This window comes from Leptopilina heterotoma, unplaced genomic scaffold (assembly GCF_015476425.1).
Source record: "Leptopilina heterotoma isolate Lh14 unplaced genomic scaffold, ASM1547642v1 Lhet_19, whole genome shotgun sequence".
Taxonomy (NCBI): domain Eukaryota; kingdom Metazoa; phylum Arthropoda; class Insecta; order Hymenoptera; family Figitidae; genus Leptopilina; species Leptopilina heterotoma.
In genome coordinates, this window is record NW_025110908.1 from 1,140,257 (window position 1) to 1,148,192 (window position 7,936).

The window sequence follows — 7,936 nt, forward strand, 5'->3', positions numbered from 1 at the left end:
TTTTTATTTACACCTGTTCAAGTCGCGCACTTGTTATAAGTTTTAAGAGATTCTTTATTAACTCCAGTCACGCCACAGGTCTTGCATAATTTTTTTTAAAGAGTCCATCAATCAATAATTTTATTGTGGGGAAAATTTATTAACACGCGGAACGAATTTCTATATATTAATTACAATTTTCATCTGAACCAATAGTGTTTATTCTTAAAAATTTAATTCCACCTTAAATATTTCAAAATTAATTCAATTTAAAAAAAATTGTGTTTACAATTTTCATAAGTAGATGAACTTCAAAAGATTTTGATTTAAAATTTTGTAAAATTTCAATTTTAAATTAATTTAATTCGAAATATAAAAAACTTAGATATAAAAAAAATTTTTAAAACTAAAATTCTTCTAAAATTAGTTAAATTTTTTAATATTTATATTTAATTGATTATAAAAAATAATGGATTTATAGAAGAGTTTTAGTTAAAAACACTAAAACAAATTAAATTTTGAAGCAATTACAAATGATTGCAGAAATTCAATTATTTACAAAAATAGTAAAATTCTTCTCAAAAATTCAATTATTTTCAAAATTTTTCATAAAATTCTTGGCAAAATTTCAATTATTTTCAAAAACTTTTCGCAATTGAATGATTTTTAATATCTACTACTTTAATAAAAATTCCTAAAAGAATTCAATTAGTTAAAAAAAATTCTAATAAAATTCTACGCAAACATTTAATTATTTTCATAAAAAATAAAATTTTCACAGGAATTCAATTATTTACAAATTATTCTCATATATTATTCAATTGTTTTTATAAATAATAACATTTTTTACAGGGATTCGATTATTTTCGTAAATAATAAAACTCAATACTGATTTTCATTTATTTTTAATACAATTTTAATAGAATTCCTCGAAAAAAGTTATTATTCTTAAAAATTTTATTAAAATTTACCAAAGAAATTTAATTATTTTAATAACCATTGCTACAATTTATTTATTAGAATTTAAGTATTATTTTCAATACATTTTTAATTAAATTTCTTTAAAGGATAAAATTATTTTCAAAAATTTTAATGAAATTATTTGCGTAACAATTCAATTTTTTTCAAAATAATTTTAATAGAATTCTTCGCAGAAATCCAATTATGTTTAAAAATTTACAAAAATTCTTCTCCAAAATTCAATTATTTTAAAAAAATTTGAAAATATTTTTCTAAAGGATTCAATTATATCTTCAGAAATAACAAAATTCTTTACAGGATTTCAATTATTTAAAAAAAAAATAATAAAACTCTTCGCAGGAATTCAATTTTCTTAAAAAATAATAAAACTCTTCGCAGGAATTCAATTATTTAAAAAAAAGTGTAATAACATTCTTGAAAAGAATTTAATTATCTTTAAAAATAGTAAAATTCTTCACACAAATCCAATTATGCTTTCAAATTTACAAAAATTTTTTGAAAAATTCAATTATTTTCATAAATAATATTCATCAAAAGAATTCAATTATTTTCAAGAATTTTAACGAAAATCTTAAATTGGCAACAATTCAATTATCTTTATAAATAATAAAGTTCTTAAAAGCAATTCAATTATTTTTAGGAATTTTAAGAAGAATTCTTTACAGAATTCAATTATATTTATAAATAACAAAATTCTTTACAGGATTTCAATTATTTTCAAAAGTAAAAAAATCCTTCTGATAAATTCAATTATTTACAAAAATTTGACTAAAATTCATTGCAGGAATTAAATTATTTTCACAAATAATAAAATTCTTCTCCGAAATTCAATTATTTTTAAGAATTCCAATAAAATTTTTTGCAAATTCAATTATTTTCACACATAATAAAATTCTTTACAAGCATTAAATTATTTTCATAATCAATAAAATTCTTCGTAGGAATGAAATTATTTTTTAAAAAAATTAACTAAAATTCTTCACAAGAATTCAAATACTCAAATAATTTTTACTAAAATTCATTTTAAGAATTTAATTATTTTCATAGATAATAAAATTTCTTTTGACGATTCAATTATTTTTTTCGACGAATTTTAATTATTTTTAATACAAATTTCATAAATTTTCTCGAAAAATGCAATTATTCTTAAAAATTTGATTAAAATTTGTCAAGAGAATTCAACTATTAAAAAATTTGTTGACAAAATTTTTTATGAAAACTCAATTTTAAGAAACAATCAATTGTTTAATAAAATATTTATTTTTATAATTAAATACTTGAATTCTCAAGTAGAATTTTCTAATAAATATTGATTTAAAAATGAATTTCAAATTAGAATAATGATTAAATATTTATTTAAAAATTAAGTTATTGATGTTTTCGAATAATTTTCGTTTTTAAAAACCTGGAAAAATTCCTTTTTTTAACCTGGAAAAGTCAGGGAATATGAAAAGAGCAAAAGCGTGGCAACCCTGAAACAAGACTCAATATTTGTTTAATGATTAATTTATTTTTTTCGAAATTGTCATTTAATTTTTTTCTAATCCATAAATTTTAGTGGAAGAAATGAAAAGAAAAATTCTTTTATTTACCTCTCCCTTTCTCTATTTAGTCCGCAAGTATTGATTCCTTACAGGAAGTTACTTCTGAAAGAGAATAACAACATCGGTTGAGAGTTCAAAATTTTTTAGACAAGAATCTTTTTATCTTCTTTTTAGTATTTTTTTTTACCTTTTTCCCCTGAATTTTTGAATGACAAAAAGAATAAATTGTTTATAAAAATTTACTACAGTTTATGTTTTTTTACGCAATTCTATAGTTATGAAAAACAGAAAAAAAATGAGAATGGATAGAATTACAATTTAATTTTTTCGAAATCAAGTTAAAGTATCATATTATCTTACTGATGGAAATAAATTATACAATGACTGGCAATGATTAGTAATTCAAGTCAAATAAACTAATGAAAAAAATACTAGAAATGCGGAAGTTCGTTGGCAAATGTCGCTTTAAGAGATTACGACATTTTACCATTTTACCATTTCCACTTATTACTTTTATAATACAACCGTCATTCATATCTCTTGTATTTTCCTTATCTGAATTCGTTAAATGTATTCTTCTTCCGTTTATGTTTTAAAGCTTCTCACTCTTAGGCGTAATGAACTTTCTTAACGGTACCTACAAGTTTCAAGTAATTTAAATATGTACTCATAAAAATCATCATAGCAACCATTAAATGAATCAGAACATTTAATATTAAAAAAAATAGTAAGAATTCAGAAAATTTCCAATTCCCCTTTAATCCTGCGCCGCAATGGCCGCAATAGGTGGGAATCCAGTTTTTCATCTTCATTTCTATTTTTGCCTTCGTTTTAACCTCTTGGATTAAAAAAAAAAAGTTTATGATAGTAGAGAAAAAAAGTAGAGTGACACTCTGCGACAAAAGGTATATTATTTGTCAGTTTTAAAGTTTAGAGTGAAAATAAAAGAATTGAATATGTAATCACTTTTTGTTTCGAAGGAATTAATATTTATTAATTTATGTACTCATTACCGGCGAAATGTTCAATAAAAAGTGTTTCTGATTTCAAAAATCAAATTCGAATATTTAATAAAGCAAAAACTTTTTTCTTTTGTTTTTAAAATTTAAACTACTTTAAATTCGCTAATACTTAATTGAAATAAAAAAAATTGTTCTCCAACATTTTAATAAAATTCTTCGAAACCATTTAATTTTTATCAAATATTTTCAGAAAATTTTGTTTCGAGAATTGAATTATTTTCCCAAATAATAAAATTATTCTTGTCTGAAATTCAATTATTTTCAATATTTATACTATATTTTAATAAAATTTCACAATAGAATTATTCAATTATTTAAAAAAGATTTTAATCAAATTCTTGGCAACGTTCATAAATAAAAAAACTTATCGCAGAATTTCAATTATTTTCAAAATAATTTTGATAAAATTCTAAGCAACATTTCAATTATTTTCGAAAATTTTCATCATTTCAGTTACATATTTTTAATATCTACTATTTTTAATAAAATTTTTCAAAATAATTCAATTATTTAAACAAAATTTTAATAAAAATTTCACAGGAATTCAATTATTTAAAAAAATAATAATAAAATTATTTACAGAAATTCAATTGTTTTCATCAATAATGAAAGTTTTCATAAGAAATCAATTATATTCATAAATAACAAAGTTCTTTTGAAAATTTTGATTATTTCAATTATTTTTCAAAATTTTTAAATAAATTCCTCAAAAAATACAATTTTATTTCAAAATTTTATTGAAATTCTTTGAAAAATGTAAAAAAAAATTCTTAAAAATGTTATTAAAATTCTTTGAAAGAATTCAATTGTTTTTTAAATTTTAGATAAAATATTTTACAAGAATTCAATTTTAAAAAAGCAATTATGCAAACAATTATTTATTTTAGAATTTAAATACCTAATTGAATTTTCATAGAACTTTTTAGCAAGAATTGAATTAAAAATAAGTTCCACGTAAAATCTTAGATAATAATTGAATTTTTAACAACAATTAAATTTCAAATGATTTTAAATTGTCTATTTTTGAAAACTTTAATTTTTGTAAAACTAATAATATCTAAATATTTATTATAAAAAATTAATTATTTGTTATTTTCCTAAAAAAAAATTATTGAAGTCTTGAATGATTATTATTTAAAAATCCTAACAAAAATAATTGAATTTTGGAACAGTTATGTAGTTCTATAATTTTTAGAAATAATTAAATTTTGAAAAAGGTTTTTCATTTGAAATTATTTAAAATATTAATTGCTGTGAAAAAATAAATGAGTATTTAAATCTTTATTTAGCATAAATTATTTAATTATTTGTATTTTAATTTCGAAATTATTAAAAAAAATTACTCTTTTAAAATAATCTAATTTAAAAAGATTAAATTAAATATCCAATTAATTGGAAATTTTTGCAAATTTAATTGAAATTCTTTATATTTTAATGAATTTTATGTTTTTATTTAAAAAATTCCCAATTTATTAGTTATCTATATTTTTTATTTAAAAAAAAATTCATTTTTATATAAAATTGTATTTTTGAAGAATTCTAACTAAAAATATACATTACAATAATCGTAAGTTTCCTTTCCGTTAGCAAATTATCTGCATTCATTTGTTTGTTTTAAAAATTAAATTTTGTGGGTTAAGTATTGGCATTTTTTATATATTTTTAATGTCAAACTTTTTAATGTGGAAAATACTTTACTTATTAAATTGTCTCGACTCTTTGGTAAAATATCTAACATTACCAAAAATTCGAAAAATTTCAAAAATCCGTTTTTCTTAAAATTCAACATTTTTTCCTCCCTTTTATGGGATTTAGCTTCATTATTTTTGTGCTTTTAGAAAATACTTTACTTATTAAATTGTCTCGACTCTTTGATAAAAAATCTAAAATTATCAAAAATTCGAAAAATTTCAAAAATCCGAATTTCTAAAAATTCAACATTTTTTCTTCTCTTTAATTTGATTTAGCTTCATTATTTTTGTGCTTTTGAAAAGTACTTTACTTATTTAATACTCTCGACTCTTTGGTAAAAAATCTAAAATTATCGAAAATTATCAAAAATTCAAAAATCCGAATTTCTAAAAATTCAACATTTTTTCCTCTCTTTTATTGGATTTAGCTTAATTATTTTTGTGCTTTTGAAAAATACTTTACTTATTAAATTGTCTCGACTCTTTGGTAAAAAATCTAAAATTATGTAAAATTATCAAAAATTCAAATATCCGAATTTCTAAAAATTCAACATTTTTTCTTCTCTTTAATTTGATTTAGCTTCATTATTTTTGTGCTTTTGAAAAGTACTTTACTTATTTAATACTCTCGACTCTTTGGTAAAAAATCTAAAATTATCGAAAATTATCAAAAATTCAAAAATCCGATTTTCTTAAAATTCAACATTTTTTTTCTCTCTTTTATGGGATTTAGCTTTATTATTTTTGTGCTTTTGGAAAATACTTTACTTATTAAATTGTCTCGAATTTTTGGTAAAAAATCTAAAATTATCAAAAATTCGAAAAATTTCAAAAATCCGAATTTCTTAAAATTCAACATTTTTTCCTCTCTTTTATGGGATTTAGCTTCATTATTTTTGTGCTTTTGGAAAATACTTTACTTATTAAATTGTCTCGACTCTTTGGTAAAAAATGTGAAATTATCGAAAATTATCAAAAATTCAAAAATCCGAATTTCTTAAAATTCAACATTTTTTCCTCTCTTTTATAAGAATTAGCTTCATTATTTTTGTGCTTTTGAAAAATACTTTACTTATTAAATTGTCTCGAATCTTTGGTAAAAAATCTAAAATTATCAAAAATTCGAAAAAAATCAAAAATCCGATTTTCTTAAAATTCAACATTTTTTTTCTCTCTTTTATGGGATTTAGCTTTATTATTTTTGTGCTTTTGGAAAATACTTTACTTATTAAATTGTCTCGAATTTTTGGTAAAAAATCTAAAATTATCAAAAATTCGAAAAATTTCAAAAATCCGAATTTCTAAAAATTCAACATTTTTTCCTCTCTTTTATGGGATTTAGCTTCATTATTTTTGTGCTTTTGGAAAATACTTTACTTATTAAATTGTCTCGACTCTTTGGTAAAAAATGTGAAATTATCGAAAATTATCAAAAATTCAAAAATCCGAATTTCTTAAAAATCAACATTTTTTCCTCTCTTTTATGGGATTTAGCTTTATTATTTTTGTGCTTTTGAAAAATACTTTACTTATTAAATTGTCTCGACTCTTTGGTAAAAAATCTAAAATTATCAAAAATTCGAAAAATTTCAAAAATCCGAATTTCTAAAAATTCAACATTTTTTCTTCTCTTTAATGGGATTTAGCTTCATTATTTTTGTGCTTTTAAAAAATACTTTACCTATTAAATTGTCTCGAATTTTTAGTAAAAAATCTAAAATTATCAAAAATTCGAAAAATTTCAAAAATCCGAATTTCTAAAAATTCAACATTTTTTCCTCTCTTTTATGGGATTTAGCTTCATTATTTTTGTGCTTTTGGAAAATACTTTACTTATTAAATTGTCTCGACTCTTTGGTAAAAAATGTGAAATTATCGAAAATTATCAAAAATTCAAAAATCCGAATTTCTTAAAATTCAACATTTTTTCCTCTCTTTTATGGGATTTAGCTTAATTATTTTTGTGCTTTTGAAAAATACTTTACTTATTAAGTTGTCTCGACTCTTCGGTAAAAAATCTAAAATTATCAAAAATCATCAAAAATCCGAAAAATCGAATTTCTTAAAATTCTTTATTTTTTCTTTTCTTTTATGCCATTTAGCTTTATTATTATTTGAATTTTTATTCAAGATAAAAAATGGAAAACTGAAAAAATTTAGAAACTTTTAAAAATTCCAGGCCTTTTCCATGATTTCCCTGATTTCCAGATTCTGTAGGAACCCTGCTTTTGTCTGACTTTCTTCTAAATTGTCGAATTCAGTGATTTCTGGGGTGAATTTGGTTAAGTTGTAAAATGATTAATTTCTATTTGAATTCGTTTTTTTTGAATGTAGAAAATCTTATGTTAATTTAATTCTTTTTTCGTTATGCACGGCAAAAAATATTTAGCTGGATGAACTACAGATTTGACTTTAGTAGCGAAATTTTTCAGTGCTTCAATTAATACTTTCGTTATTCTAGAGAAACTTATCGCTATTTCAAGTAAAACTTTTTTCAGTGTGTAATAATTATTATTTCTTTAAAAAGTATTTAATTTAAAATGGCTTTATAAAATAAGCAATGCAAAAGATGACCCAGATACTAATTGTAATTGTTCTAGCCATAGTTTAAGTCTAGTAATGTAAATTCTATTTAAATTGAGACCATTGAGTGAAATTATTTGATTTTTAGTTAGTTAAATCTCTTTGTTAGGTTATAATAATTATTTCTTTAAAATTT

General features: G+C 20.4%; 1 protein-coding gene across 1 annotated transcript in view; it reads left to right on the forward strand.

Annotated features, from left to right (window-relative positions):
- The window catches only part of LOC122500645 (UBA-like domain-containing protein 2), a 34,613-nt gene that overhangs the window by 23,843 nt on the left and 2,834 nt on the right, over positions 1-7,936 (forward strand). The window lies entirely within an intron of this gene.